This window comes from Hyperolius riggenbachi, chromosome 7 (assembly GCF_040937935.1).
Source record: "Hyperolius riggenbachi isolate aHypRig1 chromosome 7, aHypRig1.pri, whole genome shotgun sequence".
In the NCBI taxonomy this organism is placed as follows: Eukaryota; Metazoa; Chordata; class Amphibia; order Anura; family Hyperoliidae; genus Hyperolius; species Hyperolius riggenbachi.
In genome coordinates this window covers 103963733-103978116 of record NC_090652.1, presented here as the reverse complement: position 1 = coordinate 103978116, position 14384 = coordinate 103963733, and the positions used below count along the sequence as shown (strand labels likewise).

At 44.9% G+C, this 14384-nt stretch overlaps 1 protein-coding gene across 1 annotated transcript in view; it reads left to right on the top strand.

The window, feature by feature from the left end:
• Positions 1–5921: 5921 nt before the first annotated feature.
• Positions 5922–14384, top strand: part of LOC137524506 (chemerin-like receptor 1) — a 56502-nt gene continuing 48039 nt past the window's right edge. Inside the window, exon 1 of the mRNA XM_068244459.1 lies at positions 5922–5948. The gene's annotated coding sequence lies outside the window, so the exon portion shown is untranslated. The remainder of the gene's footprint in view (positions 5949–14384) is intronic.

The window sequence follows — 14384 nt, the reverse complement described above, 5'->3', positions numbered from 1 at the left end:
GCCAGGCATAGGCACAACGGCGGGGGAGAGTGGGCATAGCGCAGTAACAGTCCGTCGCGTTGGTAACAGCGCCCCCTGTGATGACGTGCAGTTAAGTCATCACAGGGGGCGCTGTTACCAACGTGACAGATGCCTGGGAGGGGAAGAAGAAAGAGGCAGCAGTAGATCCCGGAAAGGTGAGTTGTTAAGCTCTATGCCTGCTCTCTCCTGCCACTGCACCCCCTTCCCCCCCAGTACGGAGCTGCCCCAAACTGCATCACTGCAGTTACCACATGAGCTGCAGGAGGCCTGGTTTACATTGCAAAGAGAGGGGAGACAAGGGGTAGGAGCAGAGCCGGATTAAGGCTAAATGGGGCCCTAAGCAAAGTAACTGATTTGGGCCCCCCATCATGTCGTAATAGAATCAGAAGATGCAGCTGCACAGCAACATGCTGCACACACCAGGGCAGCCGAGCTACTGGTTGCTATGGGCAACAGCCCGCTTTCCTCTGTGGGTGCACAATGCAGGGAATAGCAGCGGCAAAATGCAGAGTGAGAGATGAATGGCTGGGACATTTGCACTCAGGGACTGGGGCACCCCTGTGAAGAGGGCGCCAGATATCACAGAAGCTGCACTTTCCCCCTGCATCTCAAACCTAGCAATAGCAGAAAGCTCTGGACACCGCCAAACCGGAAGCCGTTCCCCAGACAGAATTACATAACCACCCCCACCACCGGACAACCAATTTCCTCCCAAACTAGACAGCCACCATGCAGCCTCCATCCCAGTAAATACGATAGTCCAGCAGAGAAGGCAGCCGCAGCGGGGGAGAAGGACAGCACCAGATGACTCACATTCACCTATTGCGATCCAAGCAATAGAGGTCCCGTCATCCGGAGCCCATCTGTCTCCTCTAGAGTGCTGCCGCTCTGTTACTACTACTATTACTACTTCCTGTCTGATCTGAGAATCAGGAAGTTCAGCGCGAGCGGCTGCACTGTAGAAGAGACAGATGGGTTTCAGATGACGGGATCTCTATCGCTTGGATCATGGATCGGTGAATGAGCATTTGCCATCTGTTGCTATCATTCTTGCTGCAGCTGTGGTTCTCTGTGGGAAGGGAGGGAAGAGTGGGCAGCGGCAGAGCGCACAGTAGCAGGAGGGGGACCTAGGAGGAGAGACTGGCTCTGAAGACAATCAGCAGCGCACGGCATCATTTGACAAGACAAGACAAATAACATTTATATCGCGCTTTTCTCCTGGCGGACTCAAAGCGCCAGAGCTGCAGCCACTAGGACGCGCCCTATAGGCAGTAGCAGTGATAGAGAGACTTGCCTAAGGTCTCCTACTGAATAGGTGCTGGCTTACTGAACAGGCAGAGCCGAGATTCAAACCCAGGTCTCCTGTGTCAGAGGCAGAGCCCTTAAAGGGACTCCGAGCAGTGCCTGTGGGTATGTCTTTAAGCATACCCACAACTAATTAATTACATCCTCACACCTACCAGCATGATGTTTGTAATTATATCCCCCTGGGTTCATTATATTTCATTGCATTGTGCTGAATCGAGCTGCCGACTTTGGAGAAAAGTCGTCCTGTGGCCGCGATTTCAATCACGAAAATAGTGAAAACTAAAAGGCATAGGGTGACCGTTTATATATCATTGGAAAGAGGAGAAAGAGAGCTTTAAAATGATATGCATCTTTCCATAGTTACTGCACTGCTCAGAGTCCCTTTAACCATTATACCATCAAGCCACCGCTGACAGGATGGCGAGGGCTGGTTTAGGTGCTGATGGGGCCCCTTTGACTCTGAATGGGGCCCCAAGCGACTGCTTTTGTTGCCTGGTTGGTAATCCGGCCCTGGGTAGGAGAACGCTGCAAACGATTCAGGTGAGGGGCTATCCCACCTGTAATCTGTTGCAGCAGGTACTTTGCATTTTTATTCCCACAAAAAAAGAAAAATTTTTTTTGCAAATTCATTTTTATTGCACATTTATTATAACTTAATTTCTGTGAATTCAGATACAATTTGAATTTGAAATCAGTCATTAGTATTCCACCATCAACATAGCTCCCAACTGACCCTCTTTTGGAGGGACAGTGTCTCTTTGAGAACTTAGTCTCTCTTTCTTCCACGTGTCCCGCTTTCCGGACTGATAAATAGATCTATGTAAATATGTCTTTTTTCTACTGAAAACTGTTTGACTCTTAATTTTATTCCCATCCTTTAAATTGATATATTTCTTATTTCCAAATGTTATTATGAAGGAAAATGAACCAGGACAGAAAGGTCCAGTGTGGTTTGAATTATAAAACATTTTCTAATGAAATCTTTACGGTATATGTGGCTAGGGGTGTGTCGGGTTGCATGATGCCCAGGGCAGGGGCATGGCTTAAGTGTCCCTTTTTGTTATCTCAAAAAAGTTGGGAGGTATGCTGTCAGAGCATATTTTTATGCTCAGTAGCTGGAAGAAAAACTTTTATAAGGCTGAAAGCATTTGAGCAAAATTGCTCCACAAAGAGAAAGGTGCAGCCTCAGTGCTAATTACAATTCAAAACAGCCACATGAGGTAACAGAACTCATTATAGTGCAATGAAAAATAGGCCTTCACATTTCTCTATCACACTCTAGAGGGCAGCATTGCAGAAAAGTCTGCTAATCCCCAGTACTGGAATCTCCATAAGTGAATCTGAAGCCAAAACAGCTCCCCAAAAAACAGATACCCTCTTTCCCCGAAATTAAGACATCTCCTGAAAGTAAGCCCTAGTAGGAAATTTGAGCATGCTTGAAATATAAGCCCTACCCTGAAAGTAAGCCCTAGCGTCAGTAAGAGGGAAAAATATGGCAACTTGTGTTATTACTGGATCCCATGGTCTTGCGGGCAAGTACATACAGGACTCAGGAGAAAAGGGGATAGTGGAAGACACAGGTACAGAGGGGGACACCAGGGGGCACTAAAGGTACAAAGGGGAAAAAGAGGCACACAAGAGGTGAATCCAGGAGAGGAAAAGGTGTCATAGCGGGGGGAGTCAGGAAGACAAACAGCACAGGAACTTGTGTGTTCATAGAAATATAAGACATCCCCCGAGAATAGGCCCTAGCACAGGCATGGGCAAACTTGGCCCTCCAGCTGTTAAGGAACTACAAATCCCACAATGCATTTACCTTTATGAGTCATGACTGTGGCTGTCAGACTCCTGCAATGTATTTTGGGACTTGTAGTCCCTCAACAGCTGGAGGGCCAAGTTTGCCCATGCCTGCCCTAGCACATCTTTTGGTGCAAAAATTATAATTAGACACTGTCTTATTTTCGGGGAAAGACTGTACTTACCTAAGTAGAAGGAAGGCTTTGGGACCTATATAGAATTCCCAATCCTCTCCTCATCCTCTCGTTTCCCCGCAGACTCCTCCGTTCAAATCTCCCGCCACGGGAGGCTTCGTAAGTCCTCGAGTAGGTACTGCGCTTGTGCGTGCGCAGTATGGAGCGTCTTCCCAATAGCTCCTGAATACTTCCGAAGCCCATCCACAGCGGAAGAGAGCAGTCGCGCTCAGAGACTGCTAACGGGGGAGCCAGTGCAGGAACAACAGGTGGAGAGGAATGGGAACACTCTATAGGAACTAGAGTCCTCCCCCTCTATAGGTAAGTCTCTGAAAAAACAGACGTCACTAGCGTGTAAGCTCTCTTTACGGAAGACCCGGACTGTGTGGAAGCGTATCCGGGGATTGAGTGAGTAAATGTATGAGTGACCCCTGGAACTGATTCTGAGCTGTGCTAACTGCTCGCTATCTGTACAGTATAGGAGTTCCCTTTGGCTCAAACGGGGCTGCAGCTTTGTGAAGGACTATCTGATATTTGCAGCATGTTGCTAATGTGCATGCGAAGTAGTCGAACTATGGTACCATAAATGAAAGGATTGGATGCCTATATCTGCAGTGCTCTTTTATATATCTTTTGCATAAAAGATTTTTTCTTTCCCTATTTTTTTAAAGTGTCACCAGTAGGCTTGTAGTAAGTGTGTGTGGGTATTTGAGTGTATGTTTGGTTGATATATATGCACAGCATTTTAGCTCTATGAGAGCATATACTTTTTTACAATAAAAGAGAAATGTTTCAAGTTCTACATTCCGCGCTCCTTTTGTTTTGTTATATTTAGTCTTGTCATCGGTGGGAGGAAGAGGTACCCCCACAGTTAAAGGTAGCAGCAGGAATTACTATATCCTCTTCCCCTTGATAAGGGATATTTGCATTGGCATATTGATTTTTTATATAATTGTTTTAATTGTAACGCCCCTCTTTTTTTTATTTCTAACTCTGCCTATTAACGCCTATTAACGCATTGACTTTTAATGATGTTGGTTGTTCAAGTTATCTGCATCAGTGTGAAGTTATAAAGTCTACACACTTTGCATAGGCTCGCTTTCAAATGAGGAAATTTTAAAAACTAAAAACACCAATCTCGGCTGACAATCTAGATTGAATGTGTATGGGATCCTTTATATGTGCTGTTTGAATTGAGTTCTTAGGAGGTGACTTTGGACATTGTACTGTATATATATATATATATATATATATATATATATATATATATATATATATATATATATATATATATATATATATATATATATATATGTGTTGGGTTATCATGTACAAATATAGGAGAAGGTTATTTTTAACTTCCCCTAGTAACAGAGCGCATTGATTTTTAACGATATTGGTTGTTCAAGCTACTTGCATGAGTGTGGGGTTATCAGGTGTACACACTTTGCATAGGCTCGCCTCCAAATGAGGATATTGCTCTTTGAGCCCAAAACTTTGAAAATTAAAAACATCAATTGGGGCTGACAATCCAGCTTGTATGTGTATGGGACTCTGTCGGCGTGTTAATGGAATAAACCTTTCATGTGGTGGCTTTTAGAACCCAAGGGAGCCAGCTGGCCATGTGGGAGTGTCCCAGGAAAGGTGAGAACCTGTTCCTCACCTTCCTTGTTTATTTATAAGGAGAAACAGACCAGCACACAAGGTTAGCCTGTCTTATAGTGATGGGTCGTTCGCGAACGAGCCGGCTCTAAGAGCCGGCTCTTTGCAGCGAACGACAAGAGCCGGTTCTCAGTTTTGAAAGAGCCGATGCCTCAGCCGCCCCACACAGCTCTGATTTGCTGTGTAATAAAGGGCGCTGAGGCATGCTGGGAGATGTAGTCCTCCTCTTGCAGCTTGTAGGAGTGTATGGGGCAGAGCAGAGCAGTAGCAGGAGGGATTGCCCCAGTCAGAGAAGCCGTCTGGAGTTGTCATGGAGACAGGGGCAGGGCTTTTACTCCGATTCTGAGTGGTGTCTAGTGATATTTAATGAAGAGCCGATTCAGAGCCGTAAGAGCCGGCTCTTTAATGGGAGCCAATTCAGAAGAGCCGATTCTCCGAGAAGAGCCGGAATTCCCATCACTACTGTCTTAACAGCCGTGAGGCTATGACACACTTGCTGTTTTTTGTTTTCCATGTCTAATGTATTTATAATGTCTGTATAGCACGTTTGAGCACTTTAGCACTTTGTTATAGTACCTCTGACAAAGCCCCTATTTTTTACAGGGTGAAACATGTTGGGTTGTATGGTGTGGTGATGTGATGTGTGTTTAGATACGATACAGTCTGGTAAAGAGCGGTTGCCTATGGTGTGAAGATTTATATAGCCTGACTCATTTTACAGGCTTCACGATTTTAAACCATTTTTTAAAAAGATATCTCTGTGGAAAGGGTATAAAACTGTGTATTTAAAATAAACACATGATGTATCTGCCAATGAAAATTACATACCTACGTCCCATCACCATTTTCTTCTAACCACAATCTCTTCCAGTTCTGAAAACATTTTGTCAGAACTGAAATATATCAGTTGCTGTCAGCTATATATCAGTTAGTGTCAGTTATAGCTGAAAGGTGTAAGGAAACGCGGAAAGGCCGCTGTATCTTGAGGTGAGGCGGCCGTTTCCGTGTCCTGCGTGGTGTCACAACGCGGAAAAAACGCTGCATGCCGCATAGGCAGTGCGGCGGAATCCGCATTGGTAACGGCGGAATCCGCATCAGAGGCGGCCCCCGCACTAGATACATTGCATGACAGTACTGGTGTGGCTGGGACTGATAGTCCACCAAGATTCAGACTTACACGCGCGCGAGCACAGAGGCAGAGTTTAAATAGCAGTTAGAAGGGAGTCGGCTGACCAGCTGGGTCAGCTGACAAATTCCACTGCTCTCATTGGACCAGCAATTAGGGAGGTCCTGGAAAGGTCCTAGAGTATATATACTGCTGGTTGTTCACTTGCTCTTTGTCTGGCGTGCGATCACATATGTGGGAGCACCCAGATCCGTAGTCAGATCCGCAAGTGTGCCGGGACCAACTGGAGCTGTAATCCTACACTTAACTAGATTCTGTTGATAGCTAAAGTACTAGTTTGATTGTGATTATCTGTTATGACTTTTGCCTGCCTTGACTATCCTCCTGAACTCTGATCTTGTACTTCGATATTTCTGATACTCTGTTGCTGAACCCCGGCTCGTTCCTTGACTCTGCTTCTGCCTCCTGATTTTGTACCCCGATATATCTGATACCCCGTTGCTGAACCCTTCCTGTACTTTGACTCCGTCTTTGCCTCCTGATCTTGTACTTTATCTGTCCGTGTGTGTACGACCTGGCTTGTCCGACCTCGAGAATCGACCTCACCGTTAGAGGCGGTTCCTCGCTCTGTTAGCAACCCTTCCTCCTGAGGGTCACTTTCAGACTATCCTTCCTACTGTCAGTCTGACTCCTCCTGTCTTGGAGAGCTCAGGTCTGCGGAAGGAATCTGTGCAGTACTCCTTGCTGCACTGAGGCCTAGTCCTCAAAGTGTTACTGTTACACCAAACACTACACTCTACTCAGGTGAACAGAGGTTAGCTAGTATATCGGATTATCAGTGATACTGCAGATCACGTATAATCTGGTATACATCTGTATTCCCAGTGATTCTGCAGATCACTGGTAATCAGATCCTCTCTGTGCTTCACCGATCGTTACAAAAGGACAACTGATGTGGAAGGTAATGTCCAAGTTTCCCTATGGCTCAAGTGGGTGATGTTACAGTGTAACAGTGTGCTGATCCGGAAGCCGTTACAGGGTCACTGCCATTTTTAAAATGAAGGATGGAGAATTCCATTAATCACAGGTGGACAAACATGATGTGGGAGAGGAGAAAGAGATTGAGGAGTAGACTACATGGGAGGTAAGTATGACCTGTGTATGTTTATTTTGACTTTTAATTTTCACTTTGGGTTTGCCCTAACCTTAAAGGGAAGGTCCGAGCAAAAAAAAAAAAATCAAGATCTATTTACTCAGGGCTTCCTCCAGCCCCTGGTAGCCGATATGTCCCTCGCGCAGCTCTGGTGTCCCGGGGACCCTTCCGTTGCAGATGCTGACCTCGCCAGGTCAGCATCTTCTGCGCCTATGCAAGTGTGCTCACATTTGCGCACACACGTGGCCTGGAGCATTCTGTGCAGGCGCAGAACTACTGTGCCTGCTCAGAATGCTCCCAGCCACTGGACCGCGAATGGTGTGGCCACTCACTTCCGCAAGCGCAGAAGATTCTGACCTGGCAAAGGTCAGCATCTGCAATGGAGGGGACCCCGGGAGGGACACCAGAGCTGCGGTGAGGGACAAATCAGCTGCCAGGGGCTGTAGAAAGCCCCCGGTAAGTAGAACTTGATTTTTAATTTTACTTGGATGTGTCCTTAAACTACTTGCCTCATAAAAGCCTAACCTAATCTTTCTTCTAACTCTAGCCTACCATCTTTTCTCCTACCTGCATCTATAGGTAGCCCTAACCTAATTTACTAGCCTAACCCTAGCTACGCTGCTAACGCTTAGGTTTGGTTCACACTACGTACACCTTTGATGGACCAGGTAGTGGACTCCAAATGGATGGGTGGAGGACTGCACTGATTTTCTTTAGGACAGTTCATTATGACCTGTTCCATCTGAGTCTATTGTGGAAATATCTGGCTGCACACATTTTTTCAGAGAGCAGATTTCTTTCCATTGATTAGATTACTGGCAAACAATGCTATGGCATTGCATGAATCCAACTTTACTCCATGGGAAGTCCTATAATTTCCTCCCAGTAGGTGCCAATTGGTAATAATGTAATGTTCCAAAGCTAAAGCAAGACGTTTTGAATCGGGATGATACCATGTATTGGCTAACTTGATACCATGTATTTGCGAAAAAATATAAGAGTAAGCTTTCGGCTATTTCGCCTTAATCAGACTGAATCCTGTATGCTTACAAGATGCTAAACAGACAGCTATATCCATGTAAGATCACAGGGATTTTTTGGGAAATATAAATACATGTTATTTCGTTACCTTCATTGAAACAAAACATCCAAACAGGTATTGAGAGCCTGAGAGGATGTTAGCTGAATTATAACAAACAGATAAGACCCTTTGTTTACGCCGAAGCTAGTAATTCATAACTCCCATCTGGTGGGGTTTGAATAGGAGTTGGTGAGGTTTTGTGTGTAACTGAGCCCCATCTCCAGGAGAGAGTCAAAGGGTGTTCCAGCGCTAATACCATTGCTTTTGTCACTACCAGGGAGTCAACCAATCCACACCCGAGTCCAATAAAGTGTAAGGAATGCAATACAAAGAAAGAAGTGGCCAGGTCACCTGGATTTATGCAATTATAGCTTATTGTGCACTGACTTTGTGCTGATTGCACCAAAGTGTAAGCTCTTATTCCAAAAGATCTCACTAGTTAGTATGAAAAAAAGATTTGCAATATTCTACCAAAAAAGAAGCAATCTGAAATAAAGTTTGATAAATGTGCTTCAACAGATGTACTAAATTGTGAATACATTTTTTATTTTACTTCTTTATTATGTTGAAGTACTTTTGTTGTTTGCATTTTGGCTTGTTGCCATAGTGCTGTCCCTGTTCCTGTAGAAAGAACATGCCAGTCTCTTTCTTTTGCTTATTTTAGAACTCTAATTTTCTTGCGAAAAAGTGCTTAGCTCCTCCCTCCTGTCGACACAGATTTAAGCAGATAAGCAGTGTAGATTCATACAAATCTGTTGAAGATACTGAAAGGGACTTCACTGAACTTTTGGAGCAGCACAAGCCAGGTATGGCAACAGAACATTGTTTGATGCAGTCTTGTTCTATCACTGTTTCTCAAGATTGTTTTATGGCTAGCTATAGATGACACCACCGCATAACTCAAACTGACCCTTTTTCAGAGGGACAGTCCCTCTTTGGGATGTAAATTCCTCTGTCCCCCTTTCTTCCTAACTTGTTCCTCTTTCAGCACTCATGTACAGATCTCTGTAAATATATGCATGTTTCTACTGAAAAAATGTGTTTAATAGACACTAAAGGCCCACATGCAATTCACTTTTTCACCCAAGTTTTCTCCTAGGAGATAATTTTTAATCTTCTGTTTAAAATAGCTTTTCAGCACTTTGCAATTGAAAAAATACCAACAGTAGTTAGAAAAGTACTATCAGAATTATTCAGTGTATTTTCTTGCTGCCTGGTGGCCTTTACGCCAAGGTGTAAAAATATCAACTTGGAAAAAACTAAGGAGAAAAAGTGAATTGCACATGGGCCTAGGGGCAATATGCAAATGCAATTCACTTTTTCTGCTGAGTTTTCTCCTAGGAGATTAGTTTTCATCTCCGATTTAAAATACATTTTGAATACTTTGTAATGGGAAAAGTACCATCAAGTAGGTGAAAAAGTACTATCCAAATTATTCTAAGTATTTGCTTGCTTGCTGCTGGTTTAAAAGGCAGTTTATTTACAAGTTGTGAAAATGTTGCCTAGGAGAAAACTCAGGAGTAAAAGGGAATTGCATATGGGCCCAAATGTTATTTTTATCTTGATATATTTCTTATTTTTAAATGTCTAAAGGGACTCCGAGCTCTACTTAAAAAGTAAAATAGTACTCACCTGGGGCTTTCTCCAGCCCAGTGCAGGTCGGGAGGTCCCACGACTGCGTCCTGGCTCCTCTCCTAGGCCCCGCTCCGGAATGGCTGGACAGCGGCAGCCTGGTGACACTCGGCCAAGTGTCGGGCTCCTTCTTCCTGGTATGATGCGGCTGATGTCACCACGCCGGCCGCCTCACGCCATCACGGCGGCCGGCGTGGAAGTACGGCGCATGCGCGCTTTAATCGCGCATTTGCGCAGTACTTTCACACCCGCCGGCGTGATGACACGAGGCTGCCGGCGTGGTGACATCAGCCGCGTCATACCAGGAAGAAGGAGCCCGACACTCGGCCGAGTGTCGCCGGGCTGCCGCCGTCCAGCCATTCCGGAGCGGGGCCTAGGAGAGGAGCCAGGACGCAGTCGTGGGACCTCCCGAGTCCCGACCAGCGCTGGACTAAATAAAGCCCTGGGTGAGCACTATTTTACTTTTTAAGTAGAAATCGTAGTCCCTTTAAATGAAGGAGAACTAGAGAATACCTGTGTGGTCTAAATTATTAAACTGTGTCTTTTCCTTCTTAACTTTTTATGGTATCAGTGATTAGGGGTGTGGTGGGGGTGTGATTAGAGGTGTGGTGGGGTGTGATTAGGGGTGTGCCTTAAAGTGTCCTTCTTTTTTACCTCAAAAAGTTGAGAGGTATGCCACTGTATTTACCTATGATTCATTTCCTATGGACAGAGCTACAGTGGCTTGCAAAAGTATTCGGCCCCCTTGAAGTTATCCACATTTTGTCATGTTACTGCCACAAACATTAATCAATTTTATTGGAATTCCACATGAAAGACCAATACAAAGTGGTGTACACGTGAGAAGTGGAGCGAAACTTATACATGATTCCAAACATTTTTTACAAATAAATAACTGCAAAGTGGGGTGTGCGTAATTATTCAGCCCCCTGAGTTAATACTTTGTAGAACCACCTTTTGCTGCAATTACAGCTGCCAGTCTTTTAGGGTATGTCTCTACCAGCTTTGCACATCTAGAGAATGAAATCCTTGCCCATTCTTCTTTGCAAAACAGCTCCAGCTCCATCAGATTAGATGGACAGCGTTTGTGAACAGCAGTTTTCAGATCTTGCCACAGATTCTCGATTAGATTTAGATCTGGACTTTGACTGGGCCATTCTAACACATGGATATGTTTTGTTGTAAACCATTCCATTTTTGCCCTGGCTTTATGTTTAGGGTCGTTGTCCTGCTGGAAGGTGCACCTCCGCCCCAGTCTCGAGTCTTTTGCAGACTCCAAGAGGTTTTCTTCCAAGATTGCCCTGTATTTGGCTCCATCCATCTTCCCATCAACTCTGAACAGCTTCCCTGTCCCTGCTGAATAGTAGCACCCCCAGAGCATGACGCTGCCACCACCATATTTGACAGTGGGGATGGTGTGTTCAGAGTGATGTGCAGTGTTAGTTTTCCGCCACACATAGCATTTTCATTTTGGCCAAAAAGTTCAATTTTGGTCTCATCTGACCAGAGCACCTTCTTCCACATGTTTACTATGTCCTCCACATGGCTTGTGGCAAACTGCAAAAGGGACTTCTTATGCTTTTCTGTTAACAATGGCTTTCTTCTTGCCACTCTTCTATAATGGCCAACTTTGTGCAGTGCACGACTAATAGTTGTCCTATGGACAGATTCCCCCACCTGAGCTGTAGATCTCTGCAGCTCATCCAGAGTCACCATGGGCCTCTTGGCTGCATTTCTGATCAGCGCTCTCCTTGTTCGGCCTGTGAGTTTAGGTGGATGGCCTTGTCTTGGTAGGTTTACAGTTGTGAGCCAAAAGAGGGGGAGGAAAAGGGGAGAAAATCGTTGGCACTGCAGCTAAGGACAGCTGACGCTGGATAGGTCTAGGGCAGGATTTACACACACTCTCTTCTCTTGCTTCTCTGGTGCAAACTGCGTGCTCTGATCAAAAATGGAGAGTAGATATTCAAAAACAAGGAGAAGGAAAGCTGATCGGCACTGCAGGTGCTTTATTCCATATGCAGGCACAAATTCAGTACACAAAATGCAGAGATAAAATATTCACATACCCTGAGATGGAGAGTGGTGTGGTGGTGCGGTGGGTGCCAGGGGAAGATGCCTGACGGCCGTTTCGCACTGTCAATGCGCTTCAACGTAGCCTCCGTTGAAGCACATTGACAGCGCGAAACGGCCGTCAGGCATCTTCCCCTGGCACCCACCGCACCACCACACCACTCTCCATCTCAGGGTATGTGAATATTTTATCTCTGCATTTTGTGTACTGAATTTGTGCCTGCATATGGAATAAAGCACCTGCAGTGCCAATCAGCTTTCCTTCTCCTTGTTTTTGAAGGTTTACAGTTGTGCCATACCCCTTCCATTTCTGAATGATCTGCTTGAACAGTGCTCCGTGGGATGTTCAAGGCTTTGGAAATCTTTTTCTAGCCTAAGCCTGCTTTAAATTTCTTAATAACTTTATCCCTGACCTGTCTTGTGTGTTCTTTGAACTTCATGGTAGTGTTGCTCCCAATATTCTCTTAGACAACCTCTGAGGCCGTCACAGAGCCGCTGTATTTGTACTGACATTAGATTACACACAGGTGCACTCTATTTAGTCATTAGCACTCATCAGGCAATGTCTATGGGCAACTGACTGCACTCAGGCCAAAGGGGGCTGAATAATTATGCACACCCCACTTTGCAGTTATTTATTTGCAAAAAAAAATTGGAATCATGTATGATTTTCGTTCCACTTTTCACATGTACACTACTTTGTATTGGTCTTTCATGTGGAATTCCAATAAAATTGATTCAGGTTTGTGGCAGTAATGTGACAAAATGTGGAAAACTTCAAGGGGGCCGAATACTTTTGCAAGCCACTGTATACTTTCTGCGCCCTCAGCCCCGTGACCATATTTGGGTTTAATATTTAGGGGCCCTCATGATTAAGTTCTGACTAGATATATTTCTAAGTAAAACATTTTTTTTAATTAATTTTGAGGCTCTACTGAGTATTTTATTTAGGATAAATGAATAGATTGGGGCATGATTATTACACTGGACCAAGACATGATTCAAATGATACTGGATCTTAAAGGACATCAGAGGTGAAAATAAACTAATGAGATAAACAATTGTATCTATCATTCTTCTAAAAATAACCTTTTTTAGCTATTCCACGGTTTTAGTTTATATTTAAATCTACTTTTTAAGTTTTTACTGTTTCATGGCCTCTTCTCAATGACACATTAATTGAAATAAACTATTTACCCTCTTTATCCCTTTCCTGCTCACTGAAGACATTTTCTGCCACGAAAGTGTTTTATGGCTGTAATTCCTTATAAGTGAGGGTTATGCTATAGTCCGACCCGGTCCCAGCCCAGACAGAAACTGTCACTTGCATACCTGATTTGTAACTCTTTCAGGCAGAGAAAGAAAAAAAGGAACCCAGCATAGTTATTTGTGTGCTTGCCACTGTACATATACATGTCTATCTCATAATGTCACTTTTCACCTCAGATGTCCTTTAACCACTTTTTACACCACTACAGTATATCTACGTCCTCTGTGACTTCATTTAAGCCACAAGCTTAGCAAAAGCAGTGCTGTGCAGGATTGGGATTGTTCTTGTGCAAAACCTCTGGCACTAATTGGTGAAAAAGAATATATGTTCCCTGAGCCAATAAGATTGATTTTTACCATTAAAAATACTTTTATGTTCTCAGTTCATAGTAAAAAAAAATACACACTGTAGCATTATTTCATAATCAAATATCCTCACCATAAATTATTACAGGAACATAATTTAACCACTTGTCGATCGCCTCAAGCCGGCGGCAGCAGGCGTGGGTGTGCGGCGATCGCGTCATTCGTGACGAGACCAGCCGCCGGCGACAGGCTTCGCTCCCCCTCGCGCTGTAAACCGCCAGCCGTTCGGAAGCGCCGGTGGGTTACTAGCGAACTAATCGCCGCATACAAAGTGTATAATTCGCTTTGTAATGTATACAAAGCGTATTATACAGGCTGCCTCCTGCCCTGGTGGTCCCAGTGATCGAGGGACCACCAGGGCAGGCTGCAGCCACGCAGGTAAGTACCCAAACACACTGATCCCCCCCCTTCCCTCTGATCACCCACAGCACCCCTCAGACCTACCCCTGCCCACCCCTCAGACCCCTGTTTGCACCCAATCACCCCCCTAATCACCCATCAACCACTCCCTGTCACTATCTGTCAACGCTATTTTTTTAACTAGTCCCTAAACTGCACCCTGGGGGCTCCTGATCACCCCCCCCCCACACTCTCAGATCCTCCCCAGACCCCCCCCCCCCCCATGTGTACTGTATACACCTGTCCTCCCCTGTAATCACCTGTCAATCACCCATCAATCACCCGTCAATCACCACTTGTCACTGCCACTTATCAGATCAAACCCTA